We start from the raw sequence: 27731 nt of genomic DNA, 5'->3' as shown, positions 1-27731 counted from the left end.
AGCTGCTGCTGCTTTGTTGGAAGACACGAAGTGATCTGAGAGTCTCAGTTTCAGCTGAAGAGAATAATCACGTCAGGGAAGAAGATGTGCCCACTACACATCAGCCTTTCTCAGCAATTATCTGGTTACATAGAGGAACCGTATGATTCCTGTACTTATATAATGCACATTTGTCAGACACATTGTTTCTTACGGCCACACTACCCTGAACATGCCCGACCTTGTCTGATCTCGGAAGCCAAGCAGGGTTGAGCCTGCTTAGTACTTGGATGGGAGACAGCTTGGGAATACCAGGTGCTGTAAGCTTTTTCTCTTCTCTCTACCACCTGCATGTCTTTTGTTGCAACGTCTGATCACCCTGTGACACGTGAAGAAGTTGGTCATCTTCAGCTGCTGCTGCTTTGTTGGCAGACACGAAGTGATCTGAGAGTCTCAGTTTCAGCTGGAGAGAATAATCACATCAGGGAAGAAGATATGCCCACTACACATCAGCCTTTCTCGGCAATTATCTGGTTACATAGAGGAACTGTATGATTCCAGTACCAATATAATGCACATTTGTCACAGACTTTGTTGCTTACGGCCACACCACCCTCAACATATCCGACCTTGTCCGATCACGGAAGCCAAGCACGGTTGGGCCTGGTTAGTACTTAGATGGGAGACTGCTTTGGAATACCAGGTGCTGTAAGCTTTTTCTCTTCTCTCTACCACCTGCATGTCTTTTGTTGCAACGTCTGATCACCCTGTGACACATGAGGAAGTTGGTCATCTTCAGCTTCTGCTGCTTTGTTGGCAGACACAAAGTGATCTGAGAGTCTCATTTTCAGCTGGAGAGAATTATCACGTCAGGGAACAAGATGTGCCCACTACACATCAGCCTTTCTCGGCAATTATCTGGTTACATAGAGGAACCGTATGACTCCATTACCTATATAATGCACATTTGTCACAGAAATTGTCGCTTACGGCCACACCACCCTGAATATGCCCGACCTCGTCTGATCTCGGAAGCCAAGCAGGGTTGGGGCTGGTTAGTACTTGGATGGGAGACCGCTTGGGAATACAAGGTGCTGTAAGCTTCTTCTCTTCTCTCTACCACCTGCATGTCTTTTGTTGCAACGTCTGATCACCCTGTGACACATGAGGAAGTTGGTCATCTTCAGTTACTGCTGCTGCTTTGTTGGCAGACACAAAGTGATCTGAGAGTCTCAGTTTCAGTTGCAGAGAATGATCACATCAGAGAAGATGATTTGCGCGCTACACATCAGCCTTTCTCAGCAATTATCTGGTTGCATAGAGGAACCGTATGATTCCAGTACCTATATAATGCACATTTGTCAGAGACATTGTTGCTTACGGCCACACCACCCTGAATAAGCCCGACCTCGTCTGATCTCGGACGCCAAACAGGGTTGTACCTGGTTAGTACTTGGATGGGAGACAGCTTGGGAACACCAGGTGCTGTAAGTTTTTTCTCTTCTCTCTACCACCTGCATGTCTTTTGTTGCAACGTCTGATCACCCTGTGACACATGAGGAAGTTGGTCATCTTCAGCTGCTGCTGCTTTGTTGGCAGACACAAAGTGATCTGAGAGTCTCAGTTTCAGCTCGAGAGAATAATCACGTCAGGGAAGAAGATGTGCCCACTACTTATCAGCTTTTCTCGGCAATTATCTGGTTACATAGAGGAACCGTATGATTCCAGTACCTATATAATGCACATTTGTCAGAGACATTGTTGCTTACGGCCACACCACCCTGAACATGCCCGACCTCGTCTGATCTGGGACGCCAAACAGGGTTGTACCTGGTTAGTACTTGGATGGGAGACCTCTTGGGAACACCAGGTGCTGTAAGCTTTTTCTCTTCTCTCTACCACCTGCATGTCTTTTGTTGCAACGTCTGATCACCCTGTGACACATGAGGAAGTTGGTCATCTTCAGCTGCTGCTGCTTTGTTGGTAGACACGAAGTGATCTGAGAGTCTCAGTTTCAGCTGCAGAGAATAATCACATGAGGGAAGAAGATTTGCCCACTACAAGTCAGCCTTTCTCGGCAATTATCTGGTTACATAGAGGAACCGTATGATTCCAGTACCTATATAATGCACATTTGTCACAGACATTGTTGCTTACGGCCACACCACCCTGAACATGCCCGACCTCGTCTGATCTCGGTAGCCAAGGAGGGTTGGGCCTGGTTAGTACTTTAATGGGAGACTGCTTGGGAATACCAGGTGCTGTAAGCTTTTTCTCTTCTCTCTACCACCTGCATGTCTTTTGTTGCAACGTCTGATCACCCTGTGACACATGAGGAAGTTGGTCATCTTCAGCTGCTGCTGCTTTGTTGGCAGACACAAAGTGATCTGAGAGTCTCAGTTTCAGCTGGAGAGAATAATCACATCAGGGAAGAAGATATGCCCACTACACATCAGCCTTTCTCGGCAATTATCTGGTTACATAGAGGAACTGTATGATTCCAGTACCAATATAATGCACATTTGTCACAGACTTTGTTGCTTACGGCCACACCACCCTCAACATATCCGACCTTGTCCGATCTCGGAAGCCAAGCACGGTTGGGCCTGGTTAGTACTTACATGGGAGACTGCTTTGGAATACCAGGTGCTGTAAGCTTTTTCTCTTCTCTCTACCACCTGCATGTCTTTTGTTGCAACGTCTGATCACCCTGTGACACATGAGGAAGTTGGTCATCTTCAGCTGCTGCTGCTTTGTTGGCAGACACAAAGTGATCTGAGAGTCTCAGTTTCAGCTGCAGAGAATAATCACATCAGGGAAGAAGATGTGCCCACTACAAGTCAGCCTTTCTCGGCAATTATCTGGTTACATAGAGGAAGTGTATGATTCCAGTACTTATATAAGGCACATTTGTCACATATATTGTTGCTTACAGCCACACCACCCTGAATAAGCACGATCTCGGAAGCCAAGCAGGTTTGGGCCTGGTTAGTACTTGGAAGGTAGACTGCCTGGGAATACCAGGTGCTTTAAGCTTTTTCTCTTCTCTCTACCACCTGCATGTCTTTTGTTGCAACGTCTGATCACCCTGTGACACATGAGGAAGTTGGTCATCTTCAGCTGCTGCTGCTTTGTTGGCAGACACGAAGTGATCTGAGAGTCTCAGTTTCAGCTGCAGAGAATAATCACGTCAGGGAAGAAGATGTGCCCACTACAAGTCAGCTTTTCTCTGCAATTATCTGGTTACATAGAGGAACCGTATGATTCCAGTACCTATATAATGCACATTTGTCACAGACATTGTTGCTTACGGCCACACCACCCTGAACATGCCCGACCTCGTCTTATCTCGGAAGCCAAGGAGGGTTGGGCCTGGTTAGTACTTAAATGGGAGACCGCTTGGGAATACCAGGAGCTGTAAGCTTTTTGTCTTCTCTCGACCACCTGCATGTCTTTTGTTGCAACGTCTGATCCCCCTGTGACACATGAGGAAGTTGGTCATCTTCAGCTGCTGCTGCTTTGTTGGCAGACACGAAGTGATCTGAGAGTCTCAGTTTCAGCTGCAGAGAATAATCACATCAGGGAAGAAGATGTGCCCATAACAAGTCAGCCTTTCTCTGCAATTATCTGGTTACATAGAGGAATTGTATGATTCCAGTACCTATATAATGCACATTTGTCACAGAAATTGTTCCTTACGGCCATACCACCCTGAATAAGCCCGACCTCGTCTGATCTCGGAAGCCAAGGAGGGTTGGGCCTGGTTAGTACTTTAATGGGAGACTGCTTGGGAATACCAGGTGCTGTAAGCATTTTCTCTTCTCTCTACAACCTGCATGTCTTTTGTTGCAACGTCTGATCACCCTGTGACACATGAGAAAGTTGGCCATCTTCAGCTGCTGCTGCTTTGTTGGAAGACACGAAGTGATCTGAGAGTCTCAGTTTCAGCTGAAGAGAATAATCACGTCAGGGAAGAAGATGTGCCCACTACACATCAGCCTTTCTCAGCAATTATCTGGTTACATAGAGGAACCGTATGATTCCTGTACTTATATAATGCACATTTGTCAGACACATTGTTTCTTACGGCCACACTACCCTGAACATGCCCGACCTTGTCTGATCTCGGAAGCCAAGCAGGGTTGAGCCTGCTTAGTACTTGGATGGGAGACAGCTTGGGAATACCAGGTGCTGTAAGCTTTTTCTCTTCTCTCTACCACCTGCATGTCTTTTGTTGCAACGTCTGATCACCCTGTGACACGTGAAGAAGTTGGTCATCTTCAGCTGCTGCTGCTTTGTTGGCAGACACGAAGTGATCTGAGAGTCTCAGTTTCAGCTGGAGAGAATAATCACATCAGGGAAGAAGATATGCCCACTACACATCAGCCTTTCTCGGCAATTATCTGGTTACATAGAGGAACTGTATGATTCCAGTACCAATATAATGCACATTTGTCACAGACTTTGTTGCTTACGGCCACACCACCCTCAACATATCCGACCTTGTCCGATCACGGAAGCCAAGCACGGTTGGGCCTGGTTAGTACTTAGATGGGAGACTGCTTTGGAATACCAGGTGCTGTAAGCTTTTTCTCTTCTCTCTACCACCTGCATGTCTTTTGTTGCAACGTCTGATCACCCTGTGACACATGAGGAAGTTGGTCATCTTCAGCTTCTGCTGCTTTGTTGGCAGACACAAAGTGATCTGAGAGTCTCATTTTCAGCTGGAGAGAATTATCACGTCAGGGAACAAGATGTGCCCACTACACATCAGCCTTTCTCGGCAATTATCTGGTTACATAGAGGAACCGTATGACTCCATTACCTATATAATGCACATTTGTCACAGAAATTGTCGCTTACGGCCACACCACCCTGAATATGCCCGACCTCGTCTGATCTCGGAAGCCAAGCAGGGTTGGGGCTGGTTAGTACTTGGATGGGAGACCGCTTGGGAATACAAGGTGCTGTAAGCTTCTTCTCTTCTCTCTACCACCTGCATGTCTTTTGTTGCAACGTCTGATCACCCTGTGACACATGAGGAAGTTGGTCATCTTCAGTTACTGCTGCTGCTTTGTTGGCAGACACAAAGTGATCTGAGAGTCTCAGTTTCAGTTGCAGAGAATGATCACATCAGAGAAGATGATTTGCGCGCTACACATCAGCCTTTCTCAGCAATTATCTGGTTGCATAGAGGAACCGTATGATTCCAGTACCTATATAATGCACATTTGTCAGAGACATTGTTGCTTACGGCCACACCACCCTGAATAAGCCCGACCTCGTCTGATCTCGGACGCCAAACAGGGTTGTACCTGGTTAGTACTTGGATGGGAGACAGCTTGGGAACACCAGGTGCTGTAAGCTTTTTCTCTTCTCTCTACCACCTGCATGTCTTTTGTTGCAACGTCTGATCACCCTGTGACACATGAGGAAGTTGGTCATCTTCAGCTGCCGCTGCTTTGTTGGCAGACACAAAGTGATCTGAGAGTCTCAGTTTCAGCTCGAGAGAATAATCACGTCAGGGAAGAAGATGTGCCCACTACTTATCAGCTTTTCTCGGCAATTATCTGGTTACATAGAGGAACCGTATGATTCCAGTACCTATATAATGCACATTTGTCAGAGACATTGTTGCTTACGGCCACACCACCCTGAACATGCCCGACCTCGTCTGATCTCGGACGCCAAACAGGGTTGTACCTGGTTAGTACTTGGATGGGAGACCTCTTGGGAACACCAGGTGCTGTAAGCTTTTTCTCTTCTCTCTACCACCTGCATGTCTTTTGTTGCAACGTCTGATCACCCTGTGACACATGAGGAAGTTGGTCATCTTCAGCTGCTGCTGCTTTGTTGGTAGACACGAAGTGATCTGAGAGTCTCAGTTTCAGCTGCAGAGAATAATCACATGAGGGAAGAAGATTTGCCCACTACAAGTCAGCCTTTCTCGGCAATTATCTGGTTACATAGAGGAACCGTATGATTCCAGTACCTATATAATGCACATTTGTCACAGACATTGTTGCTTACGGCCACACCACCCTGAACATGCCCGACCTCGTCTGATCTCGGTAGCCAAGGAGGGTTGGGCCTGGTTAGTACTTTAATGGGAGACTGCTTGGGAATACCAGGTGCTGTAAGCTTTTTCTCTTCTCTCTACCACCTGCATGTCTTTTGTTGCAACGTCTGATCACCCTGTGACACATGAGGAAGTTGGTCATCTTCAGCTGCTGCTGCTTTGTTGGCAGACACAAAGTGATCTGAGAGTCTCAGTTTCAGCTGGAGAGAATAATCACATCAGGGAAGAAGATATGCCCACTACACATCAGCCTTTCTCGGCAATTATCTGGTTACATAGAGGAACTGTATGATTCCAGTACCAATATAATGCACATTTGTCACAGACTTTGTTGCTTACGGCCACACCACCCTCAACATATCCGACCTTGTCCGATCTCGGAAGCCAAGCACGGTTGGGCCTGGTTAGTACTTACATGGGAGACTGCTTTGGAATACCAGGTGCTGTAAGCTTTTTCTCTTCTCTCTACCACCTGCATGTCTTTTGTTGCAACGTCTGATCACCCTGTGACACATGAGGAAGTTGGTCATCTTCAGCTGCTGCTGCTTTGTTGGCAGACACAAAGTGATCTGAGAGTCTCAGTTTCAGCTGCAGAGAATAATCACATCAGGGAAGAAGATGTGCCCACTACAAGTCAGCCTTTCTCGGCAATTATCTGGTTACATAGAGGAAGTGTATGATTCCAGTACTTATATAAGGCACATTTGTCACATATATTGTTGCTTACAGCCACACCACCCTGAATAAGCACGATCTCGGAAGCCAAGCAGGTTTGGGCCTGGTTAGTACTTGGAAGGTAGACTGCCTGGGAATACCAGGTGCTTTAAGCTTTTTCTCTTCTCTCTACCACCTGCATGTCTTTTGTTGCAACGTCTGATCACCCTGTGACACATGAGGAAGTTGGTCATCTTCAGCTGCTGCTGCTTTGTTGGCAGACACGAAGTGATCTGAGAGTCTCAGTTTCAGCTGCAGAGAATAATCACGTCAGGGAAGAAGATGTGCCCACTACAAGTCAGCTTTTCTCTGCAATTATCTGGTTACATAGAGGAACCGTATGATTCCAGTACCTATATAATGCACATTTGTCACAGACATTGTTGCTTACGGCCACACCACCCTGAACATGCCCGACCTCGTCTTATCTCGGAAGCCAAGGAGGGTTGGGCCTGGTTAGTACTTAAATGGGAGACCGCTTGGGAATACCAGGAGCTGTAAGCTTTTTGTCTTCTCTCGACCACCTGCATGTCTTTTGTTGCAACGTCTGATCCCCCTGTGACACATGAGGAAGTTGGTCATCTTCAGCTGCTGCTGCTTTGTTGGCAGACACGAAGTGATCTGAGAGTCTCAGTTTCAGCTGCAGAGAATAATCACATCAGGGAAGAAGATGTGCCCATAACAAGTCAGCCTTTCTCTGCAATTATCTGGTTACATAGAGGAATTGTATGATTCCAGTACCTATATAATGCACATTTGTCACAGAAATTGTTCCTTACGGCCATACCACCCTGAATAAGCCCGACCTCGTCTGATCTCGGAAGCCAAGGAGGGTTGGGCCTGGTTAGTACTTTAATGGGAGACTGCTTGGGAATACCAGGTGCTGTAAGCATTTTCTCTTCTCTCTACAACCTGCATGTCTTTTGTTGCAACGTCTGATCACCCTGTGACACATGAGAAAGTTGGCCATCTTCAGCTGCTGCTGCTTTGTTGGAAGACACGAAGTGATCTGAGAGTCTCAGTTTCAGCTGAAGAGAATAATCACGTCAGGGAAGAAGATGTGCCCACTACACATCAGCCTTTCTCAGCAATTATCTGGTTACATAGAGGAACCGTATGATTCCTGTACTTATATAATGCACATTTGTCAGACACATTGTTTCTTACGGCCACACTACCCTGAACATGCCCGACCTTGTCTGATCTCGGAAGCCAAGCAGGGTTGAGCCTGCTTAGTACTTGGATGGGAGACAGCTTGGGAATACCAGGTGCTGTAAGCTTTTTCTCTTCTCTCTACCACCTGCATGTCTTTTGTTGCAACGTCTGATCACCCTGTGACACGTGAAGAAGTTGGTCATCTTCAGCTGCTGCTGCTTTGTTGGCAGACACGAAGTGATCTGAGAGTCTCAGTTTCAGCTGGAGAGAATAATCACATCAGGGAAGAAGATATGCCCACTACACATCAGCCTTTCTCGGCAATTATCTGGTTACATAGAGGAACTGTATGATTCCAGTACCAATATAATGCACATTTGTCACAGACTTTGTTGCTTACGGCCACACCACCCTCAACATATCCGACCTTGTCCGATCACGGAAGCCAAGCACGGTTGGGCCTGGTTAGTACTTAGATGGGAGACTGCTTTGGAATACCAGGTGCTGTAAGCTTTTTCTCTTCTCTCTACCACCTGCATGTCTTTTGTTGCAACGTCTGATCACCCTGTGACACATGAGGAAGTTGGTCATCTTCAGCTGCTGCTGCTTTGTTGGCAGACACGAAGTGATCTGAGAGTCTCAGTTTCAGCTGCAGAGAATAATCACGTCAGGGAAGAAGATGTGCCCACTACAAGTCAGCTTTTCTCTGCAATTATCTGGTTACATAGAGGAACCGTATGATTCCAGTACCTATATAATGCACATTTGTCACAGACATTGTTGCTTACGGCCACACCACCCTGAACATGCCCGACCTCGTCTTATCTCGGAAGCCAAGGAGGGTTGGGCCTGGTTAGTACTTAAATGGGAGACCGCTTGGGAATACCAGGAGCTGTAAGCTTTTTGTCTTCTCTCGACCACCTGCATGTCTTTTGTTGCAACGTCTGATCCCCCTGTGACACATGAGGAAGTTGGTCATCTTCAGCTGCTGCTGCTTTGTTGGCAGACACGAAGTGATCTGAGAGTCTCAGTTTCAGCTGCAGAGAATAATCACATCAGGGAAGAAGATGTGCCCATAACAAGTCAGCCTTTCTCTGCAATTATCTGGTTACATAGAGGAATTGTATGATTCCAGTACCTATATAATGCACATTTGTCACAGAAATTGTTCCTTACGGCCATACCACCCTGAATAAGCCCGACCTCGTCTGATCTCGGAAGCCAAGGAGGGTTGGGCCTGGTTAGTACTTTAATGGGAGACTGCTTGGGAATACCAGGTGCTGTAAGCATTTTCTCTTCTCTCTACAACCTGCATGTCTTTTGTTGCAACGTCTGATCACCCTGTGACACATGAGAAAGTTGGCCATCTTCAGCTGCTGCTGCTTTGTTGGAAGACACGAAGTGATCTGAGAGTCTCAGTTTCAGCTGAAGAGAATAATCACGTCAGGGAAGAAGATGTGCCCACTACACATCAGCCTTTCTCAGCAATTATCTGGTTACATAGAGGAACCGTATGATTCCTGTACTTATATAATGCACATTTGTCAGACACATTGTTTCTTACGGCCACACTACCCTGAACATGCCCGACCTTGTCTGATCTCGGAAGCCAAGCAGGGTTGAGCCTGCTTAGTACTTGGATGGGAGACAGCTTGGGAATACCAGGTGCTGTAAGCTTTTTCTCTTCTCTCTACCACCTGCATGTCTTTTGTTGCAACGTCTGATCACCCTGTGACACGTGAAGAAGTTGGTCATCTTCAGCTGCTGCTGCTTTGTTGGCAGACACGAAGTGATCTGAGAGTCTCAGTTTCAGCTGGAGAGAATAATCACATCAGGGAAGAAGATATGCCCACTACACATCAGCCTTTCTCGGCAATTATCTGGTTACATAGAGGAACTGTATGATTCCAGTACCAATATAATGCACATTTGTCACAGACTTTGTTGCTTACGGCCACACCACCCTCAACATATCCGACCTTGTCCGATCACGGAAGCCAAGCACGGTTGGGCCTGGTTAGTACTTAGATGGGAGACTGCTTTGGAATACCAGGTGCTGTAAGCTTTTTCTCTTCTCTCTACCACCTGCATGTCTTTTGTTGCAACGTCTGATCACCCTGTGACACATGAGGAAGTTGGTCATCTTCAGCTTCTGCTGCTTTGTTGGCAGACACAAAGTGATCTGAGAGTCTCATTTTCAGCTGGAGAGAATTATCACGTCAGGGAACAAGATGTGCCCACTACACATCAGCCTTTCTCGGCAATTATCTGGTTACATAGAGGAACCGTATGACTCCATTACCTATATAATGCACATTTGTCACAGAAATGGTCGCTTACGGCCACACCACCCTGAATATGCCCGACCTCGTCTGATCTCGGAAGCCAAGCAGGGTTGGGGCTGGTTAGTACTTGGATGGGAGACCGCTTGGGAATACAAGGTGCTGTAAGCTTCTTCTCTTCTCTCTACCACCTGCATGTCTTTTGTTGCAACGTCTGATCACCCTGTGACACATGAGGAAGTTGGTCATCTTCAGTTACTGCTGCTGCTTTGTTGGCAGACACAAAGTGATCTGAGAGTCTCAGTTTCAGTTGCAGAGAATGATCACATCAGAGAAGATGATTTGCGCGCTACACATCAGCCTTTCTCAGCAATTATCTGGTTGCATAGAGGAACCGTATGATTCCAGTACCTATATAATGCACATTTGTCAGAGACATTGTTGCTTACGGCCACACCACCCTGAATAAGCCCGACCTCGTCTGATCTCGGACGCCAAACAGGGTTGTACCTGGTTAGTACTTGGATGGGAGACAGCTTGGGAACACCAGGTGCTGTAAGCTTTTTCTCTTCTCTCTACCACCTGCATGTCTTTTGTTGCAACGTCTGATCACCCTGTGACACATGAGGAAGTTGGTCATCTTCAGCTGCCGCTGCTTTGTTGGCAGACACAAAGTGATCTGAGAGTCTCAGTTTCAGCTCGAGAGAATAATCACGTCAGGGAAGAAGATGTGCCCACTACTTATCAGCTTTTCTCGGCAATTATCTGGTTACATAGAGGAACCGTATGATTCCAGTACCTATATAATGCACATTTGTCAGAGACATTGTTGCTTACGGCCACACCACCCTGAACATGCCCGACCTCGTCTGATCTCGGACGCCAAACAGGGTTGTACCTGGTTAGTACTTGGATGGGAGACCTCTTGGGAACACCAGGTGCTGTAAGCTTTTTCTCTTCTCTCTACCACCTGCATGTCTTTTGTTGCAACGTCTGATCACCCTGTGACACATGAGGAAGTTGGTCATCTTCAGCTGCTGCTGCTTTGTTGGTAGACACGAAGTGATCTGAGAGTCTCAGTTTCAGCTGCAGAGAATAATCACATGAGGGAAGAAGATTTGCCCACTACAAGTCAGCCTTTCTCGGCAATTATCTGGTTACATAGAGGAACCGTATGATTCCAGTACCTATATAATGCACATTTGTCACAGACATTGTTGCTTACGGCCACACCACCCTGAACATGCCCGACCTCGTCTGATCTCGGTAGCCAAGGAGGGTTGGGCCTGGTTAGTACTTTAATGGGAGACTGCTTGGGAATACCAGGTGCTGTAAGCTTTTTCTCTTCTCTCTACCACCTGCATGTCTTTTGTTGCAACGTCTGATCACCCTGTGACACATGAGGAAGTTGGTCATCTTCAGCTGCTGCTGCTTTGTTGGCAGACACAAAGTGATCTGAGAGTCTCAGTTTCAGCTGGAGAGAATAATCACATCAGGGAAGAAGATATGCCCACTACACATCAGCCTTTCTCGGCAATTATCTGGTTACATAGAGGAACTGTATGATTCCAGTACCAATATAATGCACATTTGTCACAGACTTTGTTGCTTACGGCCACACCACCCTCAACATATCCGACCTTGTCCGATCTCGGAAGCCAAGCACGGTTGGGCCTGGTTAGTACTTACATGGGAGACTGCTTTGGAATACCAGGTGCTGTAAGCTTTTTCTCTTCTCTCTACCACCTGCATGTCTTTTGTTGCAACGTCTGATCACCCTGTGACACATGAGGAAGTTGGTCATCTTCAGCTGCTGCTGCTTTGTTGGCAGACACAAAGTGATCTGAGAGTCTCAGTTTCAGCTGCAGAGAATAATCACATCAGGGAAGAAGATGTGCCCACTACAAGTCAGCCTTTCTCGGCAATTATCTGGTTACATAGAGGAAGTGTATGATTCCAGTACTTATATAAGGCACATTTGTCACATATATTGTTGCTTACAGCCACACCACCCTGAATAAGCACGATCTCGGAAGCCAAGCAGGTTTGGGCCTGGTTAGTACTTGGAAGGTAGACTGCCTGGGAATACCAGGTGCTTTAAGCTTTTTCTCTTCTCTCTACCACCTGCATGTCTTTTGTTGCAACGTCTGATCACCCTGTGACACATGAGGAAGTTGGTCATCTTCAGCTGCTGCTGCTTTGTTGGCAGACACGAAGTGATCTGAGAGTCTCAGTTTCAGCTGCAGAGAATAATCACGTCAGGGAAGAAGATGTGCCCACTACAAGTCAGCTTTTCTCTGCAATTATCTGGTTACATAGAGGAACCGTATGATTCCAGTACCTATATAATGCACATTTGTCACAGACATTGTTGCTTACGGCCACACCACCCTGAACATGCCCGACCTCGTCTTATCTCGGAAGCCAAGGAGGGTTGGGCCTGGTTAGTACTTAAATGGGAGACCGCTTGGGAATACCAGGAGCTGTAAGCTTTTTGTCTTCTCTCGACCACCTGCATGTCTTTTGTTGCAACGTCTGATCCCCCTGTGACACATGAGGAAGTTGGTCATCTTCAGCTGCTGCTGCTTTGTTGGCAGACACGAAGTGATCTGAGAGTCTCAGTTTCAGCTGCAGAGAATAATCACATCAGGGAAGAAGATGTGCCCATAACAAGTCAGCCTTTCTCTGCAATTATCTGGTTACATAGAGGAATTGTATGATTCCAGTACCTATATAATGCACATTTGTCACAGAAATTGTTCCTTACGGCCATACCACCCTGAATAAGCCCGACCTCGTCTGATCTCGGAAGCCAAGGAGGGTTGGGCCTGGTTAGTACTTTAATGGGAGACTGCTTGGGAATACCAGGTGCTGTAAGCATTTTCTCTTCTCTCTACAACCTGCATGTCTTTTGTTGCAACGTCTGATCACCCTGTGACACATGAGAAAGTTGGCCATCTTCAGCTGCTGCTGCTTTGTTGGAAGACACGAAGTGATCTGAGAGTCTCAGTTTCAGCTGAAGAGAATAATCACGTCAGGGAAGAAGATGTGCCCACTACACATCAGCCTTTCTCAGCAATTATCTGGTTACATAGAGGAACCGTATGATTCCTGTACTTATATAATGCACATTTGTCAGACACATTGTTTCTTACGGCCACACTACCCTGAACATGCCCGACCTTGTCTGATCTCGGAAGCCAAGCAGGGTTGAGCCTGCTTAGTACTTGGATGGGAGACAGCTTGGGAATACCAGGTGCTGTAAGCTTTTTCTCTTCTCTCTACCACCTGCATGTCTTTTGTTGCAACGTCTGATCACCCTGTGACACGTGAAGAAGTTGGTCATCTTCAGCTGCTGCTGCTTTGTTGGCAGACACGAAGTGATCTGAGAGTCTCAGTTTCAGCTGGAGAGAATAATCACATCAGGGAAGAAGATATGCCCACTACACATCAGCCTTTCTCGGCAATTATCTGGTTACATAGAGGAACTGTATGATTCCAGTACCAATATAATGCACATTTGTCACAGACTTTGTTGCTTACGGCCACACCACCCTCAACATATCCGACCTTGTCCGATCACGGAAGCCAAGCACGGTTGGGCCTGGTTAGTACTTAGATGGGAGACTGCTTTGGAATACCAGGTGCTGTAAGCTTTTTCTCTTCTCTCTACCACCTGCATGTCTTTTGTTGCAACGTCTGATCACCCTGTGACACATGAGGAAGTTGGTCATCTTCAGCTTCTGCTGCTTTGTTGGCAGACACAAAGTGATCTGAGAGTCTCATTTTCAGCTGGAGAGAATTATCACGTCAGGGAACAAGATGTGCCCACTACACATCAGCCTTTCTCGGCAATTATCTGGTTACATAGAGGAACCGTATGACTCCATTACCTATATAATGCACATTTGTCACAGAAATTGTCGCTTACGGCCACACCACCCTGAATATGCCCGACCTCGTCTGATCTCGGAAGCCAAGCAGGGTTGGGGCTGGTTAGTACTTGGATGGGAGACCGCTTGGGAATACAAGGTGCTGTAAGCTTCTTCTCTTCTCTCTACCACCTGCATGTCTTTTGTTGCAACGTCTGATCACCCTGTGACACATGAGGAAGTTGGTCATCTTCAGTTACTGCTGCTGCTTTGTTGGCAGACACAAAGTGATCTGAGAGTCTCAGTTTCAGTTGCAGAGAATGATCACATCAGAGAAGATGATTTGCGCGCTACACATCAGCCTTTCTCAGCAATTATCTGGTTGCATAGAGGAACCGTATGATTCCAGTACCTATATAATGCACATTTGTCAGAGACATTGTTGCTTACGGCCACACCACCCTGAATAAGCCCGACCTCGTCTGATCTCGGACGCCAAACAGGGTTGTACCTGGTTAGTACTTGGATGGGAGACAGCTTGGGAACACCAGGTGCTGTAAGCTTTTTCTCTTCTCTCTACCACCTGCATGTCTTTTGTTGCAACGTCTGATCACCCTGTGACACATGAGGAAGTTGGTCATCTTCAGCTGCTGCTGCTTTGTTGGTAGACACGAAGTGATCTGAGAGTCTCAGTTTCAGCTGCAGAGAATAATCACATGAGGGAAGAAGATTTGCCCACTACAAGTCAGCCTTTCTCGGCAATTATCTGGTTACATAGAGGAACCGTATGATTCCAGTACCTATATAATGCACATTTGTCACAGACATTGTTGCTTACGGCCACACCACCCTGAACATGCCCGACCTCGTCTGATCTCGGTAGCCAAGGAGGGTTGGGCCTGGTTAGTACTTTAATGGGAGACTGCTTGGGAATACCAGGTGCTGTAAGCGTTTTCTCTTCTCTCTACAACCTGCATGTCTTTTGTTGCAACGTCTGATCACCCTGTGACACACGAGGAAGTTGGCCATCTTCAGCTGCTGCTGCTTTGTTGGAAGACACGAAGTGATCTGAGAGTCTCAGTTTCAACTGAAGAGAATAATGACGTCAGGGAAGAAGATGTGCCGACTACACATCAGCCTTTCTCAGCAATTATCTGGTTACATAGAGGAACCGTATGATTCCTGTAGTTATATAATGCACATTTGTCAGACACATTGTTGCTTACGGCCACACCACCCTGAACATGCCCGACCTCGTCTGATCTCGGAAGCCAAGCAGGGTTGAGCCTCCTTAGTACTTGGATGGAAGACCTCTTGGGAATACCAGGTGCTGTAAGCTTTTTCTCTTCTCTCGACCACCTGCATGTCTTTTGTTGCAACGTCTGATCACCCTGTGACACATGAGGAAGTTGGTCATCTTCAGCTGCTGCTGCTTTGTTGGCTGACACAAAGTGATCTGAGAGTCTCAGTTTCAGTTGCAGAGAATGATCACATCAGAGAAGATGATTTGCCCGCTACACATCAGCCTTTCTCGGCAATTATCTGGTTGCATAGAGGAACCGTATGATTCCAGTACCTATATAATGCACATTTGTCACAGTTATGGTTGCTTACGGCCACACCACCCTGAATATGCCCAACCTCATCTGATCTCAGAAGCCAAGGAGGTTTGGGCCTGGTTAGTACTTGGATGGTAGACATTCTGGGAATACCAGGTGCTGTAAGCTTTTTCTCTTCTCTCTACCACCTGCATGTCTTTTGTTGCAACGTCTGATCACCCTGTGACACATGAGGAAGTTGGTCATCTTCAGCTGCTGCTGCTTTGTTGGCTGACACAAAGTGATCTGAGAGTCTCAGTTTCAGTTGCAGAGAATGATCACATCAGAGAAGATGATTTGCCCGCTACACATCAGCCTTTCTCGGCAATTATCTGGTTGCATAGAGGAACCGTATGATTCCAGTACCTATATAATGCACATTTGTCAGAGACATTGTTGCTTACGGCCACACCACCCTGAATAAGCCCGACCTCGTCTGATCTCGGACGCCAAACAGGGTTGTACCTGGTTAGTACTTGGATGGGAGACAGCTTGGGAACACCAGGTGCTGTAAGCTTTTTCTCTTCTCTCAACCACCTGCATGTCTTTTGTTGCAACGTCTGACCACCCTGTGACACATGAGGAAGTTGGTCATCTTCAGCTGCTGCTGCTTTGTTGGCAGACACGAAGTGATCTGAGAGTCTCAGTTTCAGCTGGAGAGAATAATCACATCAGGGAAGAAGATGTGCCCACTACAAGTTAGCCTTTCTCGACAATTATCTGGTTACATAGAGGAACTGTATTATTCCAGTACCTATATAATGCACATTTGTCACAGACATTGTTGCTTACGGCCACACCACCCTGAACATGCCCGACCTCGTCTCATCTTGGAAGCCAAGCAGGGTTGGGCCTTGTTAGTACTTGAATGGGAGACTGCTTGGGAATACCAGGTGCTGTAAGCTTTTTCTCTTCTCTCTACCACCTGCATGTCTTTTGTTGCAACGTCTGACCACCCTGTGACACATGAGGAAGTTGGTCATCTTCAGCTGCTGCTGCTTTGTTGGCAGACACGAAGTGATCTGAGAGTCTCAGTTTCAGCTGAAGAGAATGATCACATCAGAGAAGATGATATGCCCGCTACACATCAGCCTTTCTCTGCAATTATCTGGTTATATAGAGGAACCGTATGATTCCAGTACCTATATTATAAACATTTTTCAGAGAGATTGTTACTTACGGCCATACCACCCTGAATAAGCCCGACCTCATCTGATCTCGGAAGCCAAGCAGGGTTTGGCCTGGTTAGTACTTGAATGGGAGACCGCTTGGGAATACCAGGTGCTGTAGGCTTTTTCTCTTCTCTTTACCACCTGCATGTCTTTTGTTGCAATGTCTGATCGCCCTGTGACACATGAGGAAGTTGGTCATCTTCAGCTGCTGCTGCTTTGTTGGCAGACACAAAGTGATCTGAGAGTCTCAGTTTCAGTACCAGAGAATAATCACATCAGGGAAGAAGATGAACCCACTACAAGTCAGCCTTTTTCGGCAATTATCTGGTTGCATAGAGGAACCGTATGATTCCAGTACCTATATAATGCACATTTGTCACAGACATTGTTACTTACGGCCACACCACCCTGAATATGCCCGACCTCGTCTAATCTCGGAACCCAAGCAGGGTTGGGCCTGGTTAGTACTTGAATGTTAGACCGCTTGGGAATACCAGGTGCTGTAAGCTTTTTCTCTTCTCTCTACCACCTGCATGTCTTTTTCTGCAATGTCTGATCGCCCTGTGACACATGAGGAAGTTGGTCATCTTCAGCTGCTGCTTTGTTGGCAGACATGAAGTGATCTGAGAGTCTCAGTTTCAGCTGAAGAGAATGATCACGTCAGGGAAGAAGATGTGCTCACTACAAGTCAGCCTTTCTTGGCAATTATCTGGTTATATAGAGGAACCGTATGATTCCTGTACCTATACAATTTATATTTGTCACAGACATGGTTGTTTACGGCCACACCACCCTGAATATGCCCGACCTCGTCTGATCTTGGAAGCCAATTAGGGTTGGGCCTGTTTAGTACTTGGATGGGAGACCCCTTGGGATTATCAGGTGCTGTAAGCTTTTTCTCTTCTCTCAACCACCTGCATGTCTTTTGTTGCAACGTATGATCACCCTGTGACACATGAGGAAGTTGGTCATCTTCATTTTCTGCTGCTTTTTTGCAGACACGAAGTGATCTGAGAGTCTCATTTTCAGCTGGAGAAAATTATCACGTCAGGGAACAAGATGTGCCCACTACATATCAGCCTTTCTTGGCAATTATCTGGTTGCATAGAGGAACCGTATGATTCCAGTACCTATATAATGCACATTTGTCACAGATAATGTTACTTACGGCCACACCACCCTGAATATGCCCGACCTCGTCTGATCTAAGAACCCAAGCAGGGTTGGACCTGGTTAGTACTTGAATGGGAGACCGCTTGCGAATACCAGGTGCTGTAAGCTTTTTCTCTTCTCTCTACCACCTACATGTCTTTTGTTGCAACGTCTGATCACCCTGTGACACATGAAGAAGTTGGTCATCTTCAGCTGCTGCTGCTTTGTTGGCAGACACGAAGTGATATGAGAGTCTCAGTTTCAGCTGGAGAGAATAATCACGTCAGGGAAGATGTTTCCACTACTTATCAGCCTTTCTCGGCAATTATCTTGTTACATAGAGGAACCATATGATTCCATTGCCTATATAATGCACATTTGTCACAGAGATTGTTGCTTACGGCCCAACCACCCTGAATATGTCTGACCTCGTCTGCTCTCAGAAGCCAAGGAGGGTTGGCCCTGGTTAGTACTTGGATGAGAGACCGCTTGGGAATACCAGGTGCTGTAAGCTTTTTCTCTTCTCTCTACCACCTGCATGTCTTTTGTTGCAACGTCTGATCACCCTGTGACACATGAGGAAGTTGGTCATCTTCAGCAGCTGCTGCTTTGTTGGCAGACACGAAGTGATCTGAGAGTCTCAGTTTCAGCTGTAGAGAATAATCACATCGGGGAAGAAGATGTGCCCACTACAAGTTAGCCTTTCTTGGCAATTATCTGGTTGCATAGAGGAACCGTATGATTCCAGTACCTATATAATGCACATTTGTCACAGACATTGTTACTTACGGCCACACCACCCTGAATATGCCCAACCTCGTGTGATCTCGGAAGCCAAACAGGGTTGAGCCTGCTTAGTACTTGGATGGGAGACTGCTTGGGAATACCAGGTGCTGTAAGCTTCTTCTCTTCTCTCTACCACCTGCATGTCTTTTGTTGCAACGTCTGATCACCCTGTGACACATGAGGAAGTTGGTCATCTTCAGCAGCTGCTGCTTCTTTGTTGGCAGACACGAAGTGATCTGAGAGTCTCAGTTTCAGCTGCAGAGAATAATCACATCAGGGAAGAAGATGTGCCCACTACAAGTCAGCCTTTCTCTGCAATTCTCTGGTTACATAGAAGAAGTGTATGATTCCAGTACCTATATAATGCACATTTGTCACAGTTATTGTTGCTTACGGCCGCACCACCCTGAATATGCCCGACCTCGTCTGATCTTGGAAGAAAAGCAGGGTTGGGCCTGGTTAGTACTTGAATGGGAGACCACTTCGGAATACCAGGTGCTGTAAGCTTTTTCTCTTCTCTCTACCACCTGCATAACTTTTGTTGCAACGTCTGATCACCCTGTGACACATGAGGAAGGTGGTCATCTTCAGCTTCTGCTGCTTTGTTGGCAGACACGAAGTGATCTGAGAGTCTCAGTTTCAGTTGCAGAGAATGATCACATCAGAGAAGATGATTTGCCCGCTACACATCAGCCTTTCTCGGCAATTATCTGGTTGCATAGAGGAACCGTATGATCAAGTACCTATATAATGCACATTTGTCAGAGATATTGTTGCTTACGGCCACACCACCCTGAATAAGCCCGACCTCGTCTGATCTCGGACGCCAAGCAGGGTTGTACCTGGTTAGTACTTGGATGGGAGACAGCTTGGGAATACCAGGTGCTGTAAGCTTTTTCTCTTCTCTCTACCACCTGCATGTCTTTTGTTGCAACGTCTGATCACCCTGTGACACGTGAAGAAGTTGGTCATCTTCAGCTGCTGCTGCTTTGTTGGAAGACACGAAGTGAACTGAGAATCTCAGTTTCAGCTGAAGAGAATAATCTCGTCAGGGAAGAAGATGTGCCCACTACACATCAGCCTTTCTCATCAATTATCTGGTTACATAGAGGAACCGTATGATTCCTGTACTTATATAATGCACATTTGTCACAGACATTGTTACTTACGGCCACACCACCCTGAATTTGCCTGACCTCGTCTGATCTCGGAAGCCAAGCATTGTTGGGCCTGGTTAGTACTTGGGTGGGAGACCGCTTGGGAATACCAGGTGCTGTAAGCGTTTTCTCTTCTCTCTACCACCTGCATGTGTTTTGTTGCAACGTCTGATCACCCTGTGACACATGAGGAAGTTGGTCATCTTCAGCTGCTGCTGCTTTGTTGGCAGACACGAAGTGATCTGAGAGTCTCAGTTTCAGCTGAAGAGAATGATCACATCAGAGAAGATGATATGCCCACTACACATCAGCCTTTCTCGGCAATTATCTGGTTTCATAGAGGAAGTGTATGATTCCAGTACCTATATAATTCACATTTGTAACAAACATTGTTGCTTATGGCCACACCACCCTGAATAAGCCCCACCTTGTCTTATCCTGGAAGCCAAGCAGGGTTGGGCCTGGTTCGTACTTCAATGGGAGACTGCTTGGGAATACCAGGTGCTGTAAGCTTTTTCTCTTCTCTCTACCACCTGCATGTCTTTTGTTGCAACATCTGATCACCCTGTGACACATGAGGAAGTTTGTCATCTTCAGCTTCTGCTGCTTTGTTGGCAGACACGAAGTGATCTGAGAGTCTCATTTTCAACTGAAGAGAATAATAACGTCAGGGAAGAAGATGTGCCCCCTACACATCAGCCTTTCTCGGCAATTATCTGGTTACATAGAGGAACTGTATGATTCCAGTACCTATATAATGCACATTTGTCACAGACATTGTTGCTTACGGCCACACCACCCTCAATATGCCTGACCTCGTCTGATCTCGGAAGCCAAGCACGGTTGGCCTGGTTAGTACTTGGGTGGGAGACTGCTTGGGAATACCAGGTGCTGTAAGCTTTATCTCTTCTCTGGACCACCTGAATGTCTTTTGTTGCAACGTCTGATCACCCTGTGACACATGAGGAAGTTGGTCATCTTCAGCTTCTGCTGCTTTGTTTGCAGACACGAAGTGATCTGAGAGTCTCAGTTTCAGCTGCAGAGAATAATCACGTCAGGGAAGAAGATGTGCCCACTACACATAAGCCTTTCTCGGCAATTATCTGGTTACATAGAGGAACCGTATGATTCCAGTACCTATATAATGCACATTTGTCACAGACATTGTCGCTTACGGCAACACCACCCTGAACATGCCTGACCTCGTCTGATCTCGGAAGCCAAGCACGGTTGGCCTGGTTAGTACTTGGGTGGGAGACCACTTGGGAATACCAGGTGCTGTAAGCTTTATCTCTTCTCTGGACCACCTGAATGTCTTTTGTTGCAACGTCTGATCACCCTGTGACACATGAGGAAGTTGGTCATCTTCAGCTTCTGCTGCTTTGTTGGCAGACACGAAGTGATCTGAGAGTCTCAGTTTCAGCTGCAGAGAATAATCACGTCAGGGAAGAAGATGTGCCCACTACACATAAGCCTTTCTCTGCAATTATCTGGTTACATAGAGGAACCGTATGATTCCAGTACCTATATAATGCACATTTGTCACAGAGATTGTCGCTTACGGCCACACCACCCTGAATATAATATGCCCGACCTCGTCCGATCTCGGAAGCCAAGCGGGGTTGTGCCTGGTTAGTACTTGGGTGGGAGACTGCTTGGGAATACCAGGTGCTGTAAGCTTTTTCTCTTCTCTCTACCACCTGCATGTCTTTTGTTGCAACGTCTGATCACCCTGTGACACATGAGGAAGTTGGTCATCTTCAGCTGCTGCTGCTTTGTTGGCAGACACAAAGTGATCTGAGAGTCTCAGTTTCAGCTGGAGAGAATAATCACATCAGGGAAGAAGATATGCCCACTACACATCAACCTTTCTCGGCAATTATCTGGTTACATAGAGGAACTGTATGATTCCAGTACCAATATAATGCACATTTGTCACAGACTTTGTTGCTTACGGCCACACCACCCTCAACATATCCGACCTTGTCCGATCTCGGAAGCCAAGCACGGTTGGGCCTGGTTAGTACTTACATGGGAGACTGCTTTGGAATACCAGGTGCTGTAAGCTTTTTCTCTTCTCTCTACCACCTGCATGTCTTTTGTTGCAACGTCTGATCACCCTGTGACACATGAGGAAGTTGGTCATCTTCAGCTGCTGCTGCTTTGTTGGCAGACACAAAGTGATCTGAGAGTCTCAGTTTCAGCTGCAGAGAATAATCACATCAGGGAAGAAGATGTGCCCACTACAAGTCAGCCTTTCTCGGCAATTATCTGGTTACATAGAGGAAGTGTATGATTCCAGTACTTATATAAGGCACATTTGTCACATATATTGTTGCTTACAGCCACACCACCCTGAATAAGCACGATCTCGGAAGCCAAGCAGGTTTGGGCCTGGTTAGTACTTGGAAGGTAGACTGCCTGGGAATACCAGGTGCTTTAAGCTTTTTCTCTTCTCTCTACCACCTGCATGTCTTTTGTTGCAACGTCTGATCACCCTGTGACACATGAGGAAGTTGGTCATCTTCAGCTGCTGCTGCTTTGTTGGCAGACACGAAGTGATCTGAGAGTCTCAGTTTCAGCTGCAGAGAATAATCACGTCAGGGAAGAAGATGTGCCCACTACAAGTCAGCTTTTCTCTGCAATTATCTGGTTACATAGAGGAACCGTATGATTCCAGTACCTATATAATGCACATTTGTCACAGACATTGTTGCTTACGGCCACACCACCCTGAACATGCCCGACCTCGTCTTATCTCGGAAGCCAAGGAGGGTTGGGCCTGGTTAGTACTTAAATGGGAGACCGCTTGGGAATACCAGGAGCTGTAAGCTTTTTGTCTTCTCTCGACCACCTGCATGTCTTTTGTTGCAACGTCTGATCCCCCTGTGACACATGAGGAAGTTGGTCATCTTCAGCTGCTGCTGCTTTGTTGGCAGACACGAAGTGATCTGAGAGTCTCAGTTTCAGCTGCAGAGAATAATCACATCAGGGAAGAAGATGTGCCCATAACAAGTCAGCCTTTCTCTGCAATTATCTGGTTACATAGAGGAATTGTATGATTCCAGTACCTATATAATGCACATTTGTCACAGAAATTGTTCCTTACGGCCATACCACCCTGAATAAGCCCGACCTCGTCTGATCTCGGAAGCCAAGGAGGGTTGGGCCTGGTTAGTACTTTAATGGGAGACTGCTTGGGAATACCAGGTGCTGTAAGCATTTTCTCTTCTCTCTACAACCTGCATGTCTTTTGTTGCAACGTCTGATCACCCTGTGACACATGAGAAAGTTGGCCATCTTCAGCTGCTGCTGCTTTGTTGGAAGACACGAAGTGATCTGAGAGTCTCAGTTTCAGCTGAAGAGAATAATCACGTCAGGGAAGAAGATGTGCCCACTACACATCAGCCTTTCTCAGCAATTATCTGGTTACATAGAGGAACCGTATGATTCCTGTACTTATATAATGCACATTTGTCAGACACATTGTTTCTTACGGCCACACTACCCTGAACATGCCCGACCTTGTCTGATCTCGGAAGCCAAGCAGGGTTGAGCCTGCTTAGTACTTGGATGGGAGACAGCTTGGGAATACCAGGTGCTGTAAGCTTTTTCTCTTCTCTCTACCACCTGCATGTCTTTTGTTGCAACGTCTGATCACCCTGTGACACGTGAAGAAGTTGGTCATCTTCAGCTGCTGCTGCTTTGTTGGCAGACACGAAGTGATCTGAGAGTCTCAGTTTCAGCTGGAGAGAATAATCACATCAGGGAAGAAGATATGCCCACTACACATCAGCCTTTCTCGGCAATTATCTGGTTACATAGAGGAACTGTATGATTCCAGTACCAATATAATGCACATTTGTCACAGACTTTGTTGCTTACGGCCACACCACCCTCAACATATCCGACCTTGTCCGATCACGGAAGCCAAGCACGGTTGGGCCTGGTTAGTACTTAGATGGGAGACTGCTTTGGAATACCAGGTGCTGTAAGCTTTTTCTCTTCTCTCTACCACCTGCATGTCTTTTGTTGCAACGTCTGATCACCCTGTGACACATGAGGAAGTTGGTCATCTTCAGCTTCTGCTGCTTTGTTGGCAGACACAAAGTGATCTGAGAGTCTCATTTTCAGCTGGAGAGAATTATCACGTCAGGGAACAAGATGTGCCCACTACACATCAGCCTTTCTCGGCAATTATCTGGTTACATAGAGGAACCGTATGACTCCATTACCTATATAATGCACATTTGTCACAGAAATTGTCGCTTACGGCCACACCACCCTGAATATGCCCGACCTCGTCTGATCTCGGAAGCCAAGCAGGGTTGGGGCTGGTTAGTACTTGGATGGGAGACCGCTTGGGAACACCAGGTGCTGTAAGTTTTTTCTCTTCTCTCTACCACCTGCATGTCTTTTGTTGCAACGTCTGATCACCCTGTGACACATGAGGAAGTTGGTCATCTTCAGCTGCTGCTGCTTTGTTGGCAGACACAAAGTGATCTGAGAGTCTCAGTTTCAGCTCGAGAGAATAATCACGTCAGGGAAGAAGATGTGCCCACTACTTATCAGCTTTTCTCGGCAATTATCTGGTTACATAGAGGAACCGTATGATTCCAGTACCTATATAATGCACATTTGTCAGAGACATTGTTGCTTACGGCCACACCACCCTGAACATGCCCGACCTCGTCTGATCTCGGACGCCAAACAGGGTTGTACCTGGTTAGTACTTGGATGGGAGACCTCTTGGGAACACCAGGTGCTGTAAGCTTTTTCTCTTCTCTCTACCACCTGCATGTCTTTTGTTGCAACGTCTGATCACCCTGTGACACATGAGGAAGTTGGTCATCTTCAGCTGCTGCTGCTTTGTTGGTAGACACGAAGTGATCTGAGAGTCTCAGTTTCAGCTGCAGAGAATAATCACATGAGGGAAGAAGATTTGCCCACTACAAGTCAGCCTTTCTCGGCAATTATCTGGTTACATAGAGGAACCGTATGATTCCAGTACCTATATAATGCACATTTGTCACAGACATTGTTGCTTACGGCCACACCACCCTGAACATGCCCGACCTCGTCTGATCTCGGTAGCCAAGGAGGGTTGGGCCTGGTTAGTACTTTAATGGGAGACTGCTTGGGAATACCAGGTGCTGTAAGCTTTTTCTCTTCTCTCTACCACCTGCATGTCTTTTGTTGCAACGTCTGATCACCCTGTGACACATGAGGAAGTTGGTCATCTTCAGCTGCTGCTGCTTTGTTGGCAGACACAAAGTGATCTGAGAGTCTCAGTTTCAGCTGGAGAGAATAATCACATCAGGGAAGAAGATATGCCCACTACACATCAGCCTTTCTCGGCAATTATCTGGTTACATAGAGGAACTGTATGATTCCAGTACCAATATAATGCACATTTGTCACAGACTTTGTTGCTTACGGCCACACCACCCTCAACATATCCGACCTTGTCCGATCTCGGAAGCCAAGCACGGTTGGGCCTGGTTAGTACTTACATGGGAGACTGCTTTGGAATACCAGGTGCTGTAAGCTTTTTCTCTTCTCTCTACCACCTGCATGTCTTTTGTTGCAACGTCTGATCACCCTGTGACACATGAGGAAGTTGGTCATCTTCAGCTGCTGCTGCTTTGTTGGCAGACACAAAGTGATCTGAGAGTCTCAGTTTCAGCTGCAGAGAATAATCACATCAGGGAAGAAGATGTGCCCACTACAAGTCAGCCTTTCTCGGCAATTATCTGGTTACATAGAGGAAGTGTATGATTCCAGTACTTATATAAGGCACATTTGTCACATATATTGTTGCTTACAGCCACACCACCCTGAATAAGCACGATCTCGGAAGCCAAGCAGGTTTGGGCCTGGTTAGTACTTGGAAGGTAGACTGCCTGGGAATACCAGGTGCTTTAAGCTTTTTCTCTTCTCTCTACCACCTGCATGTCTTTTGTTGCAACGTCTGATCACCCTGTGACACATGAGGAAGTTGGTCATCTTCAGCTGCTGCTGCTTTGTTGGCAGACACGAAGTGATCTGAGAGTCTCAGTTTCAGCTGCAGAGAATAATCACGTCAGGGAAGAAGATGTGCCCACTACAAGTCAGCTTTTCTCTGCAATTATCTGGTTACATAGAGGAACCGTATGATTCCAGTACCTATATAATGCACATTTGTCACAGACATTGTTGCTTACGGCCACACCACCCTGAACAAGCCCGACCTCGTCTTATCTCGGAAGCCAAGGAGGGTTGGGCCTGGTTAGTACTTAAATGGGAGACCGCTTGGGAATACCAGGAGCTGTAAGCTTTTTGTCTTCTCTCGACCACCTGCATGTCTTTTGTTGCAACGTCTGATCCCCCTGTGACACATGAGGAAGTTGGTCATCTTCAGCTGCTGCTGCTTTGTTGGCAGACACGAAGTGATCTGAGAGTCTCAGTTTCAGCTGCAGAGAATAATCACATCAGGGAAGAAGATGTGCCCATAACAAGTCAGCCTTTCTCTGCAATTATCTGGTTACATAGAGGAATTGTATGATTCCAGTACCTATATAATGCACATTTGTCACAGAAATTGTTCCTTACGGCCATACCACCCTGAATAAGCCCGACCTCGTCTGATCTCGGAAGCCAAGGAGGGTTGGGCCTGGTTAGTACTTTAATGGGAGACTGCTTGGGAATACCAGGTGCTGTAAGCATTTTCTCTTCTCTCTACAACCTGCATGTCTTTTGTTGCAACGTCTGATCACCCTGTGACACATGAGAAAGTTGGCCATCTTCAGCTGCTGCTGCTTTGTTGGAAGACACGAAGTGATCTGAGAGTCTCAGTTTCAGCTGAAGAGAATAATCACGTCAGGGAAGAAGATGTGCCCACTACACATCAGCCTTTCTCAGCAATTATCTGGTTACATAGAGGAACCGTATGATTCCTGTACTTATATAATGCACATTTGTCAGACACATTGTTTCTTACGGCCACACTACCCTGAACATGCCCGACCTTGTCTGATCTCGGAAGCCAAGCAGGGTTGAGCCTGCTTAGTACTTGGATGGGAGACAGCTTGGGAATACCAGGTGCTGTAAGCTTTTTCTCTTCTCTCTACCACCTGCATGTCTTTTGTTGCAACGTCTGATCACCCTGTGACACGTGAAGAAGTTGGTCATCTTCAGCTGCTGCTGCTTTGTTGGCAGACACGAAGTGATCTGAGAGTCTCAGTTTCAGCTGGAGAGAATAATCACATCAGGGAAGAAGATATGCCCACTACACATCAGCCTTTCTCGGCAATTATCTGGTTACATAGAGGAACTGTATGATTCCAGTACCAATATAATGCACATTTGTCACAGACTTTGTTGCTTACGGCCACACCACCCTCAACATATCCGACCTTGTCCGATCACGGAAGCCAAGCACGGTTGGGCCTGGTTAGTACTTAGATGGGAGACTGCTTTGGAATACCAGGTGCTGTAAGCTTTTTCTCTTCTCTCTACCACCTGCATGTCTTTTGTTGCAACGTCTGATCACCCTGTGACACATGAGGAAGTTGGTCATCTTCAGCTTCTGCTGCTTTGTTGGCAGACACAAAGTGATCTGAGAGTCTCATTTTCAGCTGGAGAGAATTATCACGTCAGGGAACAAGATGTGCCCACTACACATCAGCCTTTCTCGGCAATTATCTGGTTACATAGAGGAACCGTATGACTCCATTACCTATATAATGCACATTTGTCACAGAAATTGTCGCTTACGGCCACACCACCCTGAATATGCCCGACCTC

The 27731-nt window shown here is 46.6% G+C and overlaps 65 pseudogenes; all 65 read left to right on the top strand.

Annotated features, from left to right (window-relative positions):
- Positions 1 to 187: 187 nt before the first annotated feature.
- On the top strand, positions 188 to 306 carry LOC140294919 (5S ribosomal RNA; annotated as a pseudogene).
- A 269-nt stretch (positions 307 to 575) lies between these two features.
- On the top strand, positions 576 to 694 carry LOC140295498 (5S ribosomal RNA; annotated as a pseudogene).
- Positions 695 to 963: 269 nt separating this feature from the next.
- On the top strand, positions 964 to 1082 carry LOC140301065 (5S ribosomal RNA; annotated as a pseudogene).
- A 272-nt stretch (positions 1083 to 1354) lies between these two features.
- Positions 1355 to 1473, top strand: LOC140294331 (5S ribosomal RNA; annotated as a pseudogene).
- A 269-nt stretch (positions 1474 to 1742) lies between these two features.
- Positions 1743 to 1861, top strand: LOC140291017 (5S ribosomal RNA; annotated as a pseudogene).
- A 269-nt stretch (positions 1862 to 2130) lies between these two features.
- LOC140305291 (5S ribosomal RNA) lies at positions 2131 to 2249 on the top strand (annotated as a pseudogene).
- Positions 2250 to 2518: 269 nt separating this feature from the next.
- Positions 2519 to 2637, top strand: LOC140293527 (5S ribosomal RNA; annotated as a pseudogene).
- Positions 2638 to 3284: 647 nt separating this feature from the next.
- On the top strand, positions 3285 to 3403 carry LOC140288897 (5S ribosomal RNA; annotated as a pseudogene).
- A 269-nt stretch (positions 3404 to 3672) lies between these two features.
- LOC140318262 (5S ribosomal RNA) lies at positions 3673 to 3791 on the top strand (annotated as a pseudogene).
- A 269-nt stretch (positions 3792 to 4060) lies between these two features.
- LOC140294918 (5S ribosomal RNA) lies at positions 4061 to 4179 on the top strand (annotated as a pseudogene).
- Positions 4180 to 4448: 269 nt separating this feature from the next.
- On the top strand, positions 4449 to 4567 carry LOC140295497 (5S ribosomal RNA; annotated as a pseudogene).
- Positions 4568 to 4836: 269 nt separating this feature from the next.
- Positions 4837 to 4955, top strand: LOC140301054 (5S ribosomal RNA; annotated as a pseudogene).
- Positions 4956 to 5227: 272 nt separating this feature from the next.
- Positions 5228 to 5346, top strand: LOC140292540 (5S ribosomal RNA; annotated as a pseudogene).
- Positions 5347 to 5615: 269 nt separating this feature from the next.
- LOC140304008 (5S ribosomal RNA) lies at positions 5616 to 5734 on the top strand (annotated as a pseudogene).
- Positions 5735 to 6003: 269 nt separating this feature from the next.
- On the top strand, positions 6004 to 6122 carry LOC140305284 (5S ribosomal RNA; annotated as a pseudogene).
- Positions 6123 to 6391: 269 nt separating this feature from the next.
- On the top strand, positions 6392 to 6510 carry LOC140293526 (5S ribosomal RNA; annotated as a pseudogene).
- A 647-nt stretch (positions 6511 to 7157) lies between these two features.
- LOC140288895 (5S ribosomal RNA) lies at positions 7158 to 7276 on the top strand (annotated as a pseudogene).
- Positions 7277 to 7545: 269 nt separating this feature from the next.
- On the top strand, positions 7546 to 7664 carry LOC140318256 (5S ribosomal RNA; annotated as a pseudogene).
- A 269-nt stretch (positions 7665 to 7933) lies between these two features.
- LOC140294917 (5S ribosomal RNA) lies at positions 7934 to 8052 on the top strand (annotated as a pseudogene).
- A 269-nt stretch (positions 8053 to 8321) lies between these two features.
- On the top strand, positions 8322 to 8440 carry LOC140295496 (5S ribosomal RNA; annotated as a pseudogene).
- Positions 8441 to 8709: 269 nt separating this feature from the next.
- On the top strand, positions 8710 to 8828 carry LOC140288894 (5S ribosomal RNA; annotated as a pseudogene).
- A 269-nt stretch (positions 8829 to 9097) lies between these two features.
- Positions 9098 to 9216, top strand: LOC140318253 (5S ribosomal RNA; annotated as a pseudogene).
- A 269-nt stretch (positions 9217 to 9485) lies between these two features.
- On the top strand, positions 9486 to 9604 carry LOC140294916 (5S ribosomal RNA; annotated as a pseudogene).
- A 269-nt stretch (positions 9605 to 9873) lies between these two features.
- On the top strand, positions 9874 to 9992 carry LOC140295495 (5S ribosomal RNA; annotated as a pseudogene).
- Positions 9993 to 10261: 269 nt separating this feature from the next.
- On the top strand, positions 10262 to 10380 carry LOC140301043 (5S ribosomal RNA; annotated as a pseudogene).
- A 272-nt stretch (positions 10381 to 10652) lies between these two features.
- On the top strand, positions 10653 to 10771 carry LOC140292539 (5S ribosomal RNA; annotated as a pseudogene).
- A 269-nt stretch (positions 10772 to 11040) lies between these two features.
- On the top strand, positions 11041 to 11159 carry LOC140304001 (5S ribosomal RNA; annotated as a pseudogene).
- A 269-nt stretch (positions 11160 to 11428) lies between these two features.
- On the top strand, positions 11429 to 11547 carry LOC140305279 (5S ribosomal RNA; annotated as a pseudogene).
- Positions 11548 to 11816: 269 nt separating this feature from the next.
- LOC140293524 (5S ribosomal RNA) lies at positions 11817 to 11935 on the top strand (annotated as a pseudogene).
- A 647-nt stretch (positions 11936 to 12582) lies between these two features.
- On the top strand, positions 12583 to 12701 carry LOC140288893 (5S ribosomal RNA; annotated as a pseudogene).
- A 269-nt stretch (positions 12702 to 12970) lies between these two features.
- Positions 12971 to 13089, top strand: LOC140318241 (5S ribosomal RNA; annotated as a pseudogene).
- Positions 13090 to 13358: 269 nt separating this feature from the next.
- Positions 13359 to 13477, top strand: LOC140294915 (5S ribosomal RNA; annotated as a pseudogene).
- Positions 13478 to 13746: 269 nt separating this feature from the next.
- LOC140295494 (5S ribosomal RNA) lies at positions 13747 to 13865 on the top strand (annotated as a pseudogene).
- A 269-nt stretch (positions 13866 to 14134) lies between these two features.
- Positions 14135 to 14253, top strand: LOC140301032 (5S ribosomal RNA; annotated as a pseudogene).
- Positions 14254 to 14525: 272 nt separating this feature from the next.
- Positions 14526 to 14644, top strand: LOC140292537 (5S ribosomal RNA; annotated as a pseudogene).
- Positions 14645 to 14913: 269 nt separating this feature from the next.
- LOC140315195 (5S ribosomal RNA) lies at positions 14914 to 15032 on the top strand (annotated as a pseudogene).
- Positions 15033 to 15301: 269 nt separating this feature from the next.
- Positions 15302 to 15420, top strand: LOC140287677 (5S ribosomal RNA; annotated as a pseudogene).
- Positions 15421 to 15689: 269 nt separating this feature from the next.
- On the top strand, positions 15690 to 15808 carry LOC140296352 (5S ribosomal RNA; annotated as a pseudogene).
- A 269-nt stretch (positions 15809 to 16077) lies between these two features.
- LOC140292536 (5S ribosomal RNA) lies at positions 16078 to 16196 on the top strand (annotated as a pseudogene).
- Positions 16197 to 16465: 269 nt separating this feature from the next.
- LOC140292899 (5S ribosomal RNA) lies at positions 16466 to 16584 on the top strand (annotated as a pseudogene).
- Positions 16585 to 16853: 269 nt separating this feature from the next.
- LOC140299690 (5S ribosomal RNA) lies at positions 16854 to 16972 on the top strand (annotated as a pseudogene).
- Positions 16973 to 17241: 269 nt separating this feature from the next.
- Positions 17242 to 17360, top strand: LOC140292724 (5S ribosomal RNA; annotated as a pseudogene).
- Positions 17361 to 17626: 266 nt separating this feature from the next.
- Positions 17627 to 17745, top strand: LOC140289063 (5S ribosomal RNA; annotated as a pseudogene).
- A 268-nt stretch (positions 17746 to 18013) lies between these two features.
- LOC140294154 (5S ribosomal RNA) lies at positions 18014 to 18132 on the top strand (annotated as a pseudogene).
- A 266-nt stretch (positions 18133 to 18398) lies between these two features.
- On the top strand, positions 18399 to 18517 carry LOC140294301 (5S ribosomal RNA; annotated as a pseudogene).
- Positions 18518 to 18786: 269 nt separating this feature from the next.
- LOC140294525 (5S ribosomal RNA) lies at positions 18787 to 18905 on the top strand (annotated as a pseudogene).
- Positions 18906 to 19177: 272 nt separating this feature from the next.
- LOC140299464 (5S ribosomal RNA) lies at positions 19178 to 19296 on the top strand (annotated as a pseudogene).
- Positions 19297 to 19564: 268 nt separating this feature from the next.
- Positions 19565 to 19683, top strand: LOC140290419 (5S ribosomal RNA; annotated as a pseudogene).
- Positions 19684 to 19952: 269 nt separating this feature from the next.
- LOC140284375 (5S ribosomal RNA) lies at positions 19953 to 20071 on the top strand (annotated as a pseudogene).
- A 657-nt stretch (positions 20072 to 20728) lies between these two features.
- On the top strand, positions 20729 to 20846 carry LOC140293398 (5S ribosomal RNA; annotated as a pseudogene).
- A 269-nt stretch (positions 20847 to 21115) lies between these two features.
- LOC140287005 (5S ribosomal RNA) lies at positions 21116 to 21233 on the top strand (annotated as a pseudogene).
- Positions 21234 to 21502: 269 nt separating this feature from the next.
- Positions 21503 to 21626, top strand: LOC140270803 (5S ribosomal RNA; annotated as a pseudogene).
- A 269-nt stretch (positions 21627 to 21895) lies between these two features.
- Positions 21896 to 22014, top strand: LOC140293523 (5S ribosomal RNA; annotated as a pseudogene).
- A 647-nt stretch (positions 22015 to 22661) lies between these two features.
- On the top strand, positions 22662 to 22780 carry LOC140288892 (5S ribosomal RNA; annotated as a pseudogene).
- A 269-nt stretch (positions 22781 to 23049) lies between these two features.
- Positions 23050 to 23168, top strand: LOC140318235 (5S ribosomal RNA; annotated as a pseudogene).
- A 269-nt stretch (positions 23169 to 23437) lies between these two features.
- LOC140294913 (5S ribosomal RNA) lies at positions 23438 to 23556 on the top strand (annotated as a pseudogene).
- A 269-nt stretch (positions 23557 to 23825) lies between these two features.
- Positions 23826 to 23944, top strand: LOC140295493 (5S ribosomal RNA; annotated as a pseudogene).
- Positions 23945 to 24213: 269 nt separating this feature from the next.
- LOC140299248 (5S ribosomal RNA) lies at positions 24214 to 24332 on the top strand (annotated as a pseudogene).
- A 269-nt stretch (positions 24333 to 24601) lies between these two features.
- Positions 24602 to 24720, top strand: LOC140303997 (5S ribosomal RNA; annotated as a pseudogene).
- A 269-nt stretch (positions 24721 to 24989) lies between these two features.
- Positions 24990 to 25108, top strand: LOC140305268 (5S ribosomal RNA; annotated as a pseudogene).
- A 269-nt stretch (positions 25109 to 25377) lies between these two features.
- LOC140293522 (5S ribosomal RNA) lies at positions 25378 to 25496 on the top strand (annotated as a pseudogene).
- A 647-nt stretch (positions 25497 to 26143) lies between these two features.
- Positions 26144 to 26262, top strand: LOC140291349 (5S ribosomal RNA; annotated as a pseudogene).
- A 269-nt stretch (positions 26263 to 26531) lies between these two features.
- LOC140318230 (5S ribosomal RNA) lies at positions 26532 to 26650 on the top strand (annotated as a pseudogene).
- Positions 26651 to 26919: 269 nt separating this feature from the next.
- LOC140294912 (5S ribosomal RNA) lies at positions 26920 to 27038 on the top strand (annotated as a pseudogene).
- Positions 27039 to 27307: 269 nt separating this feature from the next.
- Positions 27308 to 27426, top strand: LOC140295492 (5S ribosomal RNA; annotated as a pseudogene).
- Positions 27427 to 27731: the final 305 nt, after the last annotated feature.

This window comes from Leuresthes tenuis, unplaced genomic scaffold (genome assembly GCF_036924035.1).
Source record: "Leuresthes tenuis unplaced genomic scaffold, fLeuTen1.0.hap1 SCAF_1, whole genome shotgun sequence".
NCBI lineage: Eukaryota > Metazoa > Chordata > Actinopteri > Atheriniformes > Atherinopsidae > Leuresthes > Leuresthes tenuis.
Note: the sequence above shows the minus strand (reverse complement) of the source record. Positions and strands in the feature narration are given on the sequence as shown.